Genomic DNA, 13980 nt, shown 5'->3' with positions numbered 1-13980 from the left:
CCCCCCGCCCCCACCTTTTTTTCTTTTCCTGAGGATATGACTCACAAAGTCCCTGGTTTGTTTGTTTGATGGTTGTGACAAAAGATCTGACCCATGACCTTTCAGCCCCCGATGAGTCACTGGTACAGTGCTTCATGCTGAGAGACGGGGCTTCCCCGCTCCATGCAGTCTTAACAATGAAGTGCTGTCACAAAACACTTTTTTTGGAAGTGCACAGGTGATCTGACCATTTTGGCAGACCCTGTGTATGTATTTGTGTGTGTGTGTGTGTGCGCACAACTGTATCAGAAGAGACTGTTTAACATCATTATTTACACTTGTAGTACAGACGACTTTCCCTTTGACCAGCAGACAAAATTAAAGGGCCTCTACCATGCAAGATCAATTTTTTGAGCTTTAAAGTGTATTATAATGTTCATTTCTCATTAAAAGAGGGCCCAAAATGGTATTTTGATCTGTTCATGCATTTCTGAGTATTCCTCTAAAAACCTGCGCTCTGAGCACCAGCCCATCCCAATCCACAAAAACGAGTGGGTTCTCACATTGTGACGTCACAAAGTGATCAACAGCCCCTTCCAGGAAGAGTCTACGCCGCCAGCACCGCTCCCAGGCTAACACACACACACACACACTTTCTCAGCAGAGCTGGCACTGATCTGCAAAACACTTTCTTGTTATATGCAGAATATGTACATCTATCTTTGCAAAAGTTTGGGTGTTGTTTGTTTTTTGTGGGCGAGATGCAGACACCCTGCAGACGCCGACTCTAGGTTGACGTGATGGAATGGACGGTGTCCACTATGAGCAAAAACCGGTGCCTCTGGGATTGAGTCATCTTACTTCCAGGTTGGAAAAAATATTAACAAATAATTGTTCTTTTGTCTGCCAAAGGTAATAATATATTATCATTTATATGGATATTTGAATATGGATATTTCTTACTATAAAGTCTTCAGAAAAAGGTTCAGCGCACTGTCTAGTGGGTCTAGATGACCCAACTCCCAATGTTATAGTGCTTAGGATAGCACAAGGGTTAAAAGTGGATAATGGACAGAGAGCATATTCACGTTGCTAGAATTTGAGCACCTTTTTTGCGTGCAAAAGTTGTAATATTTACTTAATATTTGGCTAAAGAATTTGTGAAAAATTGTAAATGTTTGCTAATTCAAAGCTGAATGCATTGGAGACCTTGGTTGTGGAAAAACCAAAACTGCTGGTGTTTGATTTATCACTGCATTTTAGACAATTACGCGAGGAATGAGTAGCATATACAAACATAGCAGCTGCTCATCATCTGCTGATGTCTTCTCATGGGCAAAGAGGCAGAGAGATGTGGCCTCAGCTTTCAGACTGAAAGGCAACAGTTTTTTTTTTTTTACCTTCACCAGTTTCTTTCAGGCATGATTCACGCACGTTTTAACTTTGCAAAGATTGAAAACATTCAGGCTAACAGAGGTGTTTTTATTCCACGGCGGTCCACTCATATTTGTCAGGAGTTCAAACTTTTGCCAGAGTCCACAGTCGCATGGACCCTGCCAGTCCACATCTGTTTATATGGAGGGGCAGCGTGGGTTTATTATTGCGTCAGTCACGCCATCACCCTGCGCAGTTTGGGGCCTTTGACGTTTACTGAGCGGATGGCAAGAAGAGGGGGCAGAGTTTGTTTTTAATCTGTTCCTTTCTGATCCAGGAGCTAAAAATACAAAACCGCTGAGATTTTTTGTAAACATGCACTAAAATCCTCCTGTCTCTCTAGGAATGACCTTCCAGACATGGTGTTTCTTGAATAGGTAAGGTCCACACACATTTTCCTACCGTACATTTACTCAATGGTGTTCAGTTCATTAACTGCCAAGAAAAGGGGTACTTACAGCCCCATTTTGATCATCTTTTGATCTACTGTAAAAGTGTTCCCAGTGGTTTTTTGATTATGATTATTTAATATTCAGCAAGGCAATTTAAAGCTTAATTTTCTTATTTCCTACATAATCAGGAAAATGCTATAAGAACAAGTTAAAAACACCAAAAGTACGATTTTCTTTGGTGTGGGTCTTTGAGTTGTTTGTAAAAACTCAAAGGGAAAATAAAACTAAGGAAACTTAGATTTGTCTAATCTGCTCAGGTAAGATGCTATCTGTTTTGTTGTGGCTGATCAGTAGTAAAGGGGAGGAATAAAAAGTTGGAGAGATAAATGGTTAAAATGAGACGCTGAAGTGCAGAAGAGCTAGAAAGCAACAGAGTTAAAAAGGAAGTGTTTGTTGCCTGTTGACAGACCGGCCTGAGGGCAGGTACGACTGGTTGACTCAGGTAAACCCCTCTCTCCCCACACTCCAAAGCCTCCCCTCTACCCCCAGCTGGAGACTGTCGATGCGGGATCGCCTACAGGGCTTGGGAGACAGGTCTCCATCAGACAAACCCGCTTCCCTTTATAATCATTTAACTCAGAGTGCCGCATGTCAACACTCATGACGGCTGACGAGGAAGGCAGATGGGAGCATCAACAAGAGAAACTGCAGCAGCCGCCGTATGCTTCCAAGGAAAAATAAGCACAAGAACTGGAATGAGGGGAGAATGAATAAATGAACAGCTGTCAGAAGCATTTGCCTTATGGAACAATGGTTGAAGCTTTAGGGGCAAATGTCGCTCAGGGTCACTTCGACTAAAAGTTCAAAAACTGATCTGCTAAACCCCACTGCAGTAAGACAATAAAGCAAATGAGATGTAAATGTGTAATCACATTTTCCCTGACGCTTTTAGTGCAGCTCATATGCCACACATTGACAGGGTTAGAGTTGGCTGTCTTTGTCTTTCTTAATGTAAGGGTTTTAGAAAAGACTTTGTGTGCAGGTTAGTGGCGCAATTGGATAAAGGAGACTAGATTTATACATAATGCGGGCATTTGCCTTAATGGGAGGAACGTGACTGGTGAACGGTGTTTACATTAAAGGAGGGTGAGAGTTCAGCTGAGCTGGGGGAATAGCATTCTGCCTACGCTGCCAGCAGACACCGTGATGAATTTCTATAAAGCACCCAGCAAATAAAAATAAAGACACACAAAGGAGATTGCATGTTGATGGTTGTCGGGCAGTGCTGACAAGCGAAAACCGGCAAAGTAGCTGTTGCAACTTGTAAGATACACAGTTAAGAAAATACAAACAGCAGCACCACACACAAACACACACAAAAAGTCAGCAGCTAAAGTCAATAATCTTAACTAGACAAGAGCTTTTAAAACGTTCATAAGAAGGGGAGATCAAAAACCAAAGGAAAAGCTTGTTACTTCGAGGCCCACCTTTACCCAAATGTTGCGACACACACCAGCACATTCCATCATTTGTCTTGCTGTCCAGACACAAAATGCTCTGAGCTTATTGAGCACAAACACACAATCTTGTCCGCCAGGAACCAGTAAGAGTGCATGTACCCACAAGAGTGCTGACAGCACACACCCTGCATGTACCCTGACAATACGCCGCACCGTTAAAATAAATCTTGCAGAAGGCCACTCGCTGCTGCTTTGCTAACGGTTAAACCGAGGAACCACTCCATAGCAACACCACAGAACTCTTTACGCATAATGATATTTAGATGTGCAATTTATGTTGTGTTAATAGGCTTAGTGTCACAGTTTAGTTGGGATTTTCTCTTTGTATCCACTTAAATAGTCAAAGGAAGAAAATGCGGCGAGTTGGAAAGTCATGAACTTCCGCTTTTTTTTCCGGCTATGGAATTGTGACAGTGTGTGTTCTCATTACGGGAGCACCCAGATCCCTCTGTGGGTCTCACTCTCGAAGTTTCTGTCTTTCACCCCATCTATCTGTGAATTCCCAGACAGCTTTTTTTTTATTCTGCAGTTCAAACCCAAGCGCTGCAGCATTGTCACACACCACACTGGTTGCCATGGAGAAATAGTCCTCCTGGTCTCCAAGGTACCCAAGTCTATTGTCTTTGGCTTCTTTATTTAGATGAAAACATGATTTGTTGGAAGGGATCTACTTGTTTTTTGCTGCTTTTCTTTGCTGCCTTTTCTTTCGTCTTCATCCTTCTCACAAGCATCAACGTAGCGTCGCATGATGCGTATTGTTTCATCTCTCTCCTTTCCAGGAGTTTGACTATGCGCATGTGTGCGTCAAGCTTGTCTGATGTTTTGTAGCAATTAATTTCAGTGTGTCTGCATGTCAGCGCCCCAGGAGGGGGGCTGTATAAAAGTTTTCCCCACTGCCACAGCTCTCGCCAGGGCTTATAATTGCCTTCTATTACCAGGGCTGGGTGTCACAGCGCCTGCCTGTCTGTCACCAGGAGACTCTCAACTAACGACAGATGATTAGGCAAAGGAGTTTGAGTTTTCTCACCGGTGCTCTTTTGGGCTGAAGAGATACAGCAAAATACACTGTGTATGTTTTTTTTTATTATTTGACCATGGATTTATACATAATTTAGCTGCTTTAGTTTTGACAATTGTGTTTTTCTACTTCACGAAGAGGTTGTGTGAACCTGTGAGAGCTGTAAGGTGATCCACTTGACAAGGGACAACAAAAGAAACTGAAGTGAGTGCAGCTCGGTTCAACCAAAGCAGCTGTGAGAGCTTACACTCGCAGTAAGCGAGCTCCAACCTTTGACCCTGTTTATTTGCATGTTTCCAGCGCCGCGCACAGCTGTCATCGAGCGCCTGTTTCATTAGTCGCTGGCAGCACAGCTGAAAGCCATACAGGAAGTGACATCACATCCGTTGCTCCGAAGTAGCATAGGGCTGAGTCGGAGAAACTGCATAGTGAAAGGAAGAAAAGACACAGCGGCAGAGCCGCGCGGCTGATGGGTGGAAAGAGGAAGTTGTCTGTGTTTTGTTCTCACTCAATGGCTGTGGCTCAGACATCCCACACTCTGTGGTCTTGTTTAATGCCAGCCAGACAAATAAAACGACCCAGTTGAAGCCATCCATCTTTCCAGTGTCACGTTGGCTTCATGTCCAGTTTAACTGAGAAATGTCAAATGTTTTGTAAATCCATTTTAAAATCAACTTTAAAATCTGGAGTGACTTCATGACTCTGTGCTTATGTTTGTAAAGCTACACATAATAGCTACTTGTTGCTTATATGCTCCTATTTTACACACACATGGTCTAGCACCAATAACCAAAGCTTTATATTAGTTTTTATTTTATTTTATTCATTGCACAGGAAATGTTATGACACTGTCAAGATCAGCTACATTTAATCCACAGATGCTTAAAAATGACCAGAATTTATATATATAAAAAAGGTATTTATGTCAAGATATTGTTCTTGTCCTTCAGGTTATTTACTGTTTGGCAATTTAGTGGAATTTGACTAGTGATTCTATTTCTTGCCAGCTGCTGTAAAAGGCTGTATTAGTGAATCAATTTAAAATGTTTTTTTTTGTATAAAACACGACTTCAAGTTGTTGGTTTAGCCATCAGAAGATCTCAGCATAACAACTACCAGTAAACTTTCAGTGGTGATTGAGACAGCGTGTCTTTATGGGGTTATAACACTGCTAACACGGTAAAGCCTGTTTCAGGGCTCATCATGGCTGTATGATGAAAGGAGAGATAACAATAAGCAGAATACTTTACTTGCCATCCAATTTTTGGAGGATACCAACACTTTCTGTTTTTATCCAACTTTGCTGTTATGTTTTCTCTTGTCTATATTTCATGACTTAATGCCACTGAAGGAAAATGATAAGAGATTATTTTAAAATAAAATGTCGCAAACATTTCACCTCTGAGATTTTAACATATTTAAACATGGTTTTATATCAAGCTATCAATCTGTATTTTTAGAAGAATGACAGTGATAATATGCTAATGTATGAATAGTTTTGACCACATTTATTTGTAAGTGTTTGTGGTTTAAAGGATGCAGATTGTAAACCTGTTGTTTTTCCAACAGTGTTTTTTTTTCTAATGGAGGAAGAGCTCATGCAAACGTGGTGGGAGAGGTTTCGGAAACTGTGACTGTGCTTTGTCAGCGCATGGGTGCAAAGCAAGGTGAGCAACTGTTATGTGCCTTTTGTGGCACAAGCGTGCGGCGGCTTGTTCTTCAGTCTTTGTACTAAATAGAGTGGGCGCAGGTAAACATGCTAAGACAAGCCAACTCTGAAGACGGACCGCCTTGTTGACATCTTTCACGTCAGTGTTCCTACTTCTCATTATCTGTCATCATTCCTCTTTTTGACTTTGGTGTGTAAAAGAATTTTTGCTACTGCTGAATGCCAGAGGCTCAAAAATCACCCCAAAAATAGGAAACTTTTAATCTGATCATAAATAAACATCTTAAGTAATCAAAGTTGACCTTTTGATCATCAGAAACAAGAAAACAGGTTAACCTCCCACTCAGTCGCAGAGTCACGAAAAGGACTTTACATTTTCTTCCTCAACCCAATTTGACAGCTCCACCTCCAGAAGAAGCATCACACTTGGAGCTAAATTTGTAAACATCCATTAGCCAGTGATGACGATTGCAATGATGATGGCATCCTGAAAGGCCTCGGCCAGAGCCACAAATAGACACAGCTCCAACTGAATGCAATCTTTATTTGTCATTTTCAGAGTGAAGAAAAAGTGAAAATGAGTCATAACAAACAGGCTGACATGCTGAGGCAGCAGACCGAGTTGACACTGATTCGCTGGCAAAAGTGAGTTTGTAGGGTTCATTAGAAAACTCTCCCAGTGTGTGCTGAGGTAGGAAACTCAAAGGAGATGACGAGCTCAGATTGGGACCAAAAAAAAAAACCCACTTTTAAACAAAAGTGACTTGGACACACACACACACACACCCATGTATCTGTGAAATGAAAGAGCCAAGGGGGAAAAGAGGAAGCGGGTGGGTTATAGGGGAGGAGGAGGGGAAGACTGTGGGATAGAGGCAGTAGGGAAGCGAGAGGAGGCCTGGAGTGAATCCAGGGGAACTCCAGACTGCTGTTACCCAACATGCTCTGCTTCAGCAGAGGCTGGGAGACTGACTGCCTCCGCTGGCTGGAAAGCAGGGAGGGGGTAGCAAACACACACAGCCCATATTCACGTACCCTCTTTAAAACACACAGCACCGTGGCTGTGTCGCCATAGTAACACACTGACCCTAGCCTTTAAGTCCCAAGCCTGATCTCCTGCCGAGCTCTGAGCGTTGGGGTGGAGTAAATCTGCCTATTTATAGCAGGCCCTCTGGCTCAGATTTACAAGTGACAACATGAGATAATATCCGTTCCCCAAAATCCCACCACATCGACTTCACCTCACATCCACGTCCTCAACATGAGCAAAGAGACAGGAATGGTGTTAGCGAGGGATAAAGGGGAGATAAATGAGAGAGAGTGGGCTCAAGGGAGGAAATGAGATGTTATGGGCTCATATTTTCTCTTAAACGATGTGATTCTGCAGTTCCTGACAGTAAATGTGTACATGTATATATAAGTGAGACCAGGCTTTGACCACGGTTGTGTTATTGGCTTCAGCTGCCAGTCAGATGGAGTGAGCAGAGGCACTCGCAGGCAGCAGCAGCAGCGTTCAATCTTGGCCCGAGTAAAAAAAAAAAAAACACTCAGCCTAACTGCAGTCCAAATACAGAGGTTTGTTTCCAGCCCCCATCATGTCAGCTAAGTGTGCAGCCAGCGCACAGTGGAGGGTTCAGTCTAGGCCTCACAATACCAAGGACACACAATACTCTCGCTCCAGAAAAAATGACTGATATTGATACTGCGTCTCCTTTCCAGATAAATTCCTGAACATGATCCAACTTGTTAAGCCGTGTCAACCAGTGTGTCCTCTCACTTGATTTAGTCTCAAACTCTCTCGCTTTTTTTAACTTTTACATATTTAGCTAGAATTTGTGTAATTTTCCTCTGCATTTTCCATTCATTTTGCAACATTTTTTCACTTCTTTATTTACAGCGAAAGGCTGTGTGCAGTTCCTTTTTCTTTGTCCCTAAGTCATGAGATGCAGATGTAGTCAAATCAACTGGTTGTATTCTATTTTCACAGTTATGTGTGTCACCAAAGGAGAGCAGTTTGTGAGGAAACAGACATCTGTGAACTAGCCTCCAAGAGTGGAGAGACTTCACATTTTTCTGACACCATAACTGATAAGTAAAAGGTTGACCTGTCCCAATGGTGCTGGATCTGGATCAGGTGTAAATCTGTCTGATCTCAGTTCACTCTTGAGATCATTACTGTGTCTCACCCTCTGAATCTCTTGACTTGGTTAGCTTGTTGTTAATTGGCTTAGGCTGTTTCCTTTGTGGCCGACTGCGTCATGAACTTAGACCTCACCCCAGACATAAGCATGTTAACATGGATGCGTATAAATAGCTATGAGTAGCTAAATTGAACCTCTACAAGAGTAGAAAAAAGTATTTTGGGCACCTCTGATCTTGTTATTGGTGTTAAATTTAGCTCCTGTGGTGATCAGTGTGAAGTGGAAACAGTGACAGGGACCTGTTTTGCCACAACATACTTCCTGTTCTGCGCTGAGTAGTGAGAAAACCGCAAGCTAGAGACGTAACACTCGGAAAAAAAGAAAAAGAGAGCACCAAAGAGGTGAGGAAACTCAGCAATGAGGAAGTTGTGGCTTCATTTGAAAAAGGAAAATTGTTGACTAAATTATAAGTGGATACTGTAAGAAAACTGCAAAGGTTCCATTGCGTGGACTTTCCCCTTAATGATAACAATATAGACAGTAATGATAAACAACATGCCGATACAAAGACAGCTCATATTATCATTGGAAAAATAGTTATTTCACTCACACAGACCATTTTTGTTCATTTTTTTCAACTCGTGCTGTTTAGATAAATCTCATTCTTCATTGACTATTGTCTGCATTGACCTCTACTGATCTTAGAGCACACAGCAGATTACACAGCAGCCATCCACAATGACAACAAAGGACTATGTTCAGTGGAGACAAAAGTGGTGCGGTGCTTTAAAAGCCTGTGAATTAAGAGACACATTTCTAAAGCCAATTTAATTACATAAACAGTTTATCCCCATGAATGAATTTATAAGACTGTGTAAATGCTGCCCACATTGTACGTATCATTTTGAGTTGTTGCATTATATTTATAGCCATGACCGCATGCCGGTGGTGGTGGAGGAAAGTGCAAAATGAGTGTAAACGGGAAATTTTCTTTTGTTGTTTATTTGTGTCAGTTACCCTAAAATACACAGATGAAGGTGGGCTCATTGTTGTTTGCGTGGGAGTCGGAACACTGTAAGACCGAGAAGATGTGTGTGTGTGTTTTCATGCTGAATGTTGGAGGGAAAAAAAGTGATTTAAAATGTGAATTTTCATTATCGGCAACACTGAAATCCATGAATCATCTTCATGAATCATCTGCACAGACACACTGCATGATCCATCCATGGAAAACACACATTCATGCACATACTATACAAAGTAAAGGAAGTTGTGTGGTGACCTCCTGGAACTGACAAAAAGTCAGTCAAGAACTTTGAATATTTGAAGAGTATAAATTGTTTCCAGGGATTTTTTTTTCATTTTCATACAAGCCTCTACTCTACTGAGGACCATTTTTCTCAGAAACAGGCATCAAATCATGTAGATCAATACACTTTGGTCAAGACCCCATCAAAACATCCCAGTCATTTGCTGCAGAGACAAAGTTGCCATGGTGACCCCTTTACACCAGGGACATATGTAAGAAATTAGAAAGTGTTTGTGTGTGTGTGTGTATGGGAGATGGGTAAAGAGCGAGCCAGCACACTGCCTTGACCTCCGGAGTCAGTCTTTCTTGTAAATCTTGTTTGGTTCACTGCGACAGAACAGAATAGTTGCTCATTATTCCTGTTGTGTGAGCTCAGCCCAGGGGGTGACAGCCGAGGTAAAAGAGTTTTCTCACAGGCTACAAGTGATTCTCACTAACAAACGCACAAGCACATGAAGAAAGTTAGCAGCGGATAAAAGAGAGGTTCCGGGGTTAGAAGAAACGCAGGTATAGCCACAGAAATAAACACAAGAAAAACCTCATTTGTCCAAGATCTCCTTTGACATCTTGTTATGAGTAATGCTAGAACTGATCCTTGGGATTTTTAAAAGCACTCACAGGTCATGTAGGGACTTTTTCTTTTTACTTTCATTTTGGCTTTAATGTGTCCTTTTATGTTTGTAAAAGCCAGTAAAGTTGAACACTTTTGGATCACAGAAGCTCCTGAACATTGTTGTCCAGACTTTTCTTCTCTTATTTGTGCATTTACATTGTGCCACAGTAGTTGTGTTTTTTTAAACTATACAAACCATCACCTATAAGGAAATAACTATATCCCCACCAAAAACTCAAATTTTTGCTTTCTCCCATCTCACTTTATGAACTTTTTTATTAGCTCCAAATCCAACAAAAAAACGAGGGGACACAACACACTTTTGGAAAGGCATCAAGGAATCAAACTTCTCTAGTTTCCAGTTTGGACCGAAAAAGACAATATAGACATAAAAACGTCAATACTTTCAGTATTAAATACTCAATGAAACATGATCCACTGCAAAAAAACCAAAAAAACAATTAAATTTCTCCTTTTAGTAAAAAAAAAAATATATTGCCCCCTACTGGTCATACCTTTAAAAATAGGTCTAAACTACTATAATTATTTTTTATTAATTAAACCTATGGCTACCCCTTTTAATCAGTCTCTACCTATTATGTTTGCTGTATGTAATTTTCTCAGAAAGATAAAGTTTGATATTTTTGCTGTTTTATGCAACAAACTATAAATGCAAAAATTTAAAAAACTCTCCTTGATTAAATAGTGATCATGCGGAGGGAAAAGATACGAACACTTCTTGCACTGGTATTTATGGCCCCATAACTTTGCCTGTATATGAACATGCTGTGAGGCAGGTCAGGAGCAAGAATGTTCCTGCCTTCATACTTGTTGCCAGCTGATGTCGGTCCTCTAATCCCTCAGATGCGGCCGCAGGGCTGGCATGCTTGTTTGTCCAGGTGATCGCCACCGTAGAGACAGAGGGGCTGACCGGTCTTGGCTCACTTTGTTACACCAGCTGTGCCAACTTTCCTTCAAGTAGATGCTAAACGACGGCGACACGCGGACCACCTTCCTCTGCTGCATACCGAGGGGCACATGTGTTCAGGCCTGGGAAAAGACAAAAGCTCAGAAGCTGCACAGCCATTTGGAAATCAGGTGATCTGAAATCAGATTTGCCGCCCCTCAAATCCAACCACGTCAGTTTGAGGAAAGTTGAAATATCTGACCTGGCGTCAGTGCTGCAGAGCAGAGGGAGGGGGGCTTGTTGCTGGTGGGCTGTAGAGAAAAGAGATTTGCAGAGACAGCCCATAACAGCTCCCTTGGAACCAATGACTCAGATATGCAGATGTGTTTACTTCCCTTCCTCTTCCCACCTCAACCAACACGCGAAAGACAGGAGGAATGAAAGCTCCTCATAATGTCTTAAGTGTTTCATTTATATATTTATATTCCGTCAGGAGAACTCCTTTTTTTTTCTTCTAAAACTTAGACAAGCACTTCAAATGGGCTGTATGCATCCTCCCTCTATTCTTTCATTCCCTTCTGAGGGTTTTCATCTTTTGTCTAATGTGCAGCGCTGCTCTCTGTTAGTTTCTGTCTGACACCATGCCAGCAGAATCATCTGCGAAGGGACTCATGTAGGGAGTAAAAACCATCAACAGCTCCCGCTTTAACAGAGAGGTTGGAGGAAAAGAAATGCACAGAAAAATGAAACAGTAAAAAAAAACGTACTCCAGACAGTTTTGAGAAAACTTGCAGGGAGAGAGAATGCAGATTGTCACCTGACCCCGAGGCAAGGCAGCTCTAAATATAATAAAGAGAAGACAACAGAAGAAGGCGAGGCGACACGACACGGATAATGTGTTTTCTCTGCTGGTGTCGTCTGGCAGATCTAGGATGATTGAGTGCTGTTGCCTGCCTGGGCTGCTTCAGAGAAGATCATCTACCCTCCCTCCCAGCTCTCATGCACTGGCACAGCCTCTTACATGCCGTGATTCCTGCATGCGCGCTTGGATTCTCCTGAAGTGCCAAAAACATCAAGGTGCATTAACTGTCACCATCTTCAGCATCCTTTCACCACTTTTTTTTATTTTCTTGGGGGGCGGCAAGGGAACATTTAATGCTAACTATTTATTTTTGCCGTGTGCTGTTGAGTGTTTTCTCTCGTTGGATGTGTGTCCTAATTATGAAAGGGTTTAGTGAATTAGGCCAAGATGTGTTATAGACTTTCAACTGCATAATCTGTTGAATAAATGTCAGCAGCAAACGCACAGGCAGAAAAATCACACCTCCTTTCCTCACGGTGGGATTTTTAATAAGAGCTCCACAGGAAGTTGCTCTGGTGACAGTAATCTATAGTGGTAACTTAAAGAGTTTGCCTTTTAATGTGTGAGCATTTCTGTTTTCTCCTGTGTTGTGAAATTGTCAGGGGCAGACGGAGACAAACAGGTGCGGCCTGGAGAGGAAGTTGATTGGCCTGATTCCATGATCCATTTTCCCAAGACTTCCACACCCCTGCAGCTGTCCTCCTTAATATGAGAACCATTTGTGCGCACGCACGTGCATGCACGCGCGCTGACCGTGCATGTGAGGGGTCATGACAAATTCACTCCAGCAAAACAAACCCGCAAAAAATAAACTTGTGTTTGTGTATATTTACCTGAAACTTAGAAGACTTTTTAGTAATATTAAAGTTTGAAGTTCTCTGTTTGTGAATGAGATTTTCTGATGTTCAAAGGGAAGTCATATAACAGGCTTTCGGCGCTTTTGGGCTGTGTCGTCGTGGCAGAATGTTTTGAACTGAGCGGTGACAGCCTCTGCCTAACTGAAGAGTCTACCTCAACTCACTTAATTTCTATTAGAAAACACTTCTGCTATCTTTCAAGCTGCTTGTGTCTCTCATCCACCTCTCTCCGAGGCTGCAGATCACTAGAAAAAAATAGGGAAGGGAACATGAATAAAAACTGAATGTGCACTTCTTAAATATGTCTCTTGATGCTCCTGAGATCTTTAAGGCTTCATCACAAAAAAATGCTGGGTTACTTGTAAAAACTGAAGACACCTTGACTTTTCCGAATTGAGTTCATATGACCTGTACAAGAAAACTCACCTTTATAAAGGCTTCTCTTTTTCATTGGTCTGCACATTTTGATCTTGTTTTGTTCTGTCCTCTCTTTGATGTTCAGGTAAGTTTTGTTTTTGATTTTTCGCATGATTAAAAATTAAAAAAAGATTTTTAATCCTTATGTCCTTGATCAGTTACTACTCACAGGAAATGAACAAAAAATTACAGGAGGGTTTTTTTTCCCCCAATTTGATTCACAATATATGTTTTTATTAAAAGAACATTTGCAAAAAAAGTAATCTTTTGGTTACATTTAATGCCACAAAAATGCCAATGGATTCAATGAATTCGGTTATTTTCCTTCATTCCAATGAGACTGATGGGTCTGAGGCAGAATATCAATTAAATGGACTTATACCGTTATATATAAATTCAAAATCAAACAAATGGATTATATTGATATTGGAATGTACCATTCGGATGGAGGTAGATTTATTTTACTATAACGTAAAAATGACCAAGTGCCATCACAGAAGTCAAAACACACTGGTAAAAAAATGATCAACACATAATTAAAGTGAAGTGTCTGGGAAACACGTTGAATTTACATGAATCAAATTTTTAAAACTGGTCGTTAGACCCATAGATTTTTCAGAAATTAAAATAAGATTTCTTGTAGTTTTTTGGTCAGAAAGTTTAGTGATTTTATGAGATTTTCAATCAATTCTAACAAGACACATTTGCGCTGATGGGTCCTCGGACCTGTGAGTCATCAGTTAACAAGGTTTGAAGCAAGTGGGCTGAACCTGGGTCGACAGCAGAAAGCGTTTATCTCCATTAGCTGAAGTGGGACATACATAACTATTGACACCTCAAAGTTTGTCCAAACTGGTTTTCA

The 13980-nt window shown here is 41.4% G+C and overlaps 1 long non-coding RNA gene across 6 annotated transcripts; it reads left to right on the top strand.

The window, feature by feature from the left end:
* The first annotated feature begins 584 nt into the window (after positions 1-584).
* Positions 585-13255, top strand: LOC105354913. 6 transcript variants are annotated; one of them, XR_002874004.1, is made up of 7 exons: positions 585-846; positions 1757-1790; positions 3855-3929; positions 4264-4394; positions 4482-4547; positions 5913-6010; positions 6572-13255. It is a non-coding gene; the product is annotated as an uncharacterized LOC105354913 (long non-coding RNA). The 6 variants fall into 6 exon arrangements; XR_002874003.1 differs by lacking the exon at positions 585-846 and having other exon boundaries at positions 1169-1790; positions 6572-11173; positions 11908-13255; XR_002874002.1 differs by lacking the exon at positions 585-846 and having other exon boundaries at positions 1169-1790; positions 6572-12059; positions 12447-13255.
* Positions 13256-13980: the final 725 nt, after the last annotated feature.

Source organism: Oryzias latipes, chromosome 10 (genome assembly GCF_002234675.1).
Source record: "Oryzias latipes chromosome 10, ASM223467v1".
In the NCBI taxonomy this organism is placed as follows: Eukaryota; Metazoa; Chordata; class Actinopteri; order Beloniformes; family Adrianichthyidae; genus Oryzias; species Oryzias latipes.
Note: the sequence above shows the minus strand (reverse complement) of the source record. Positions and strands in the feature narration are given on the sequence as shown.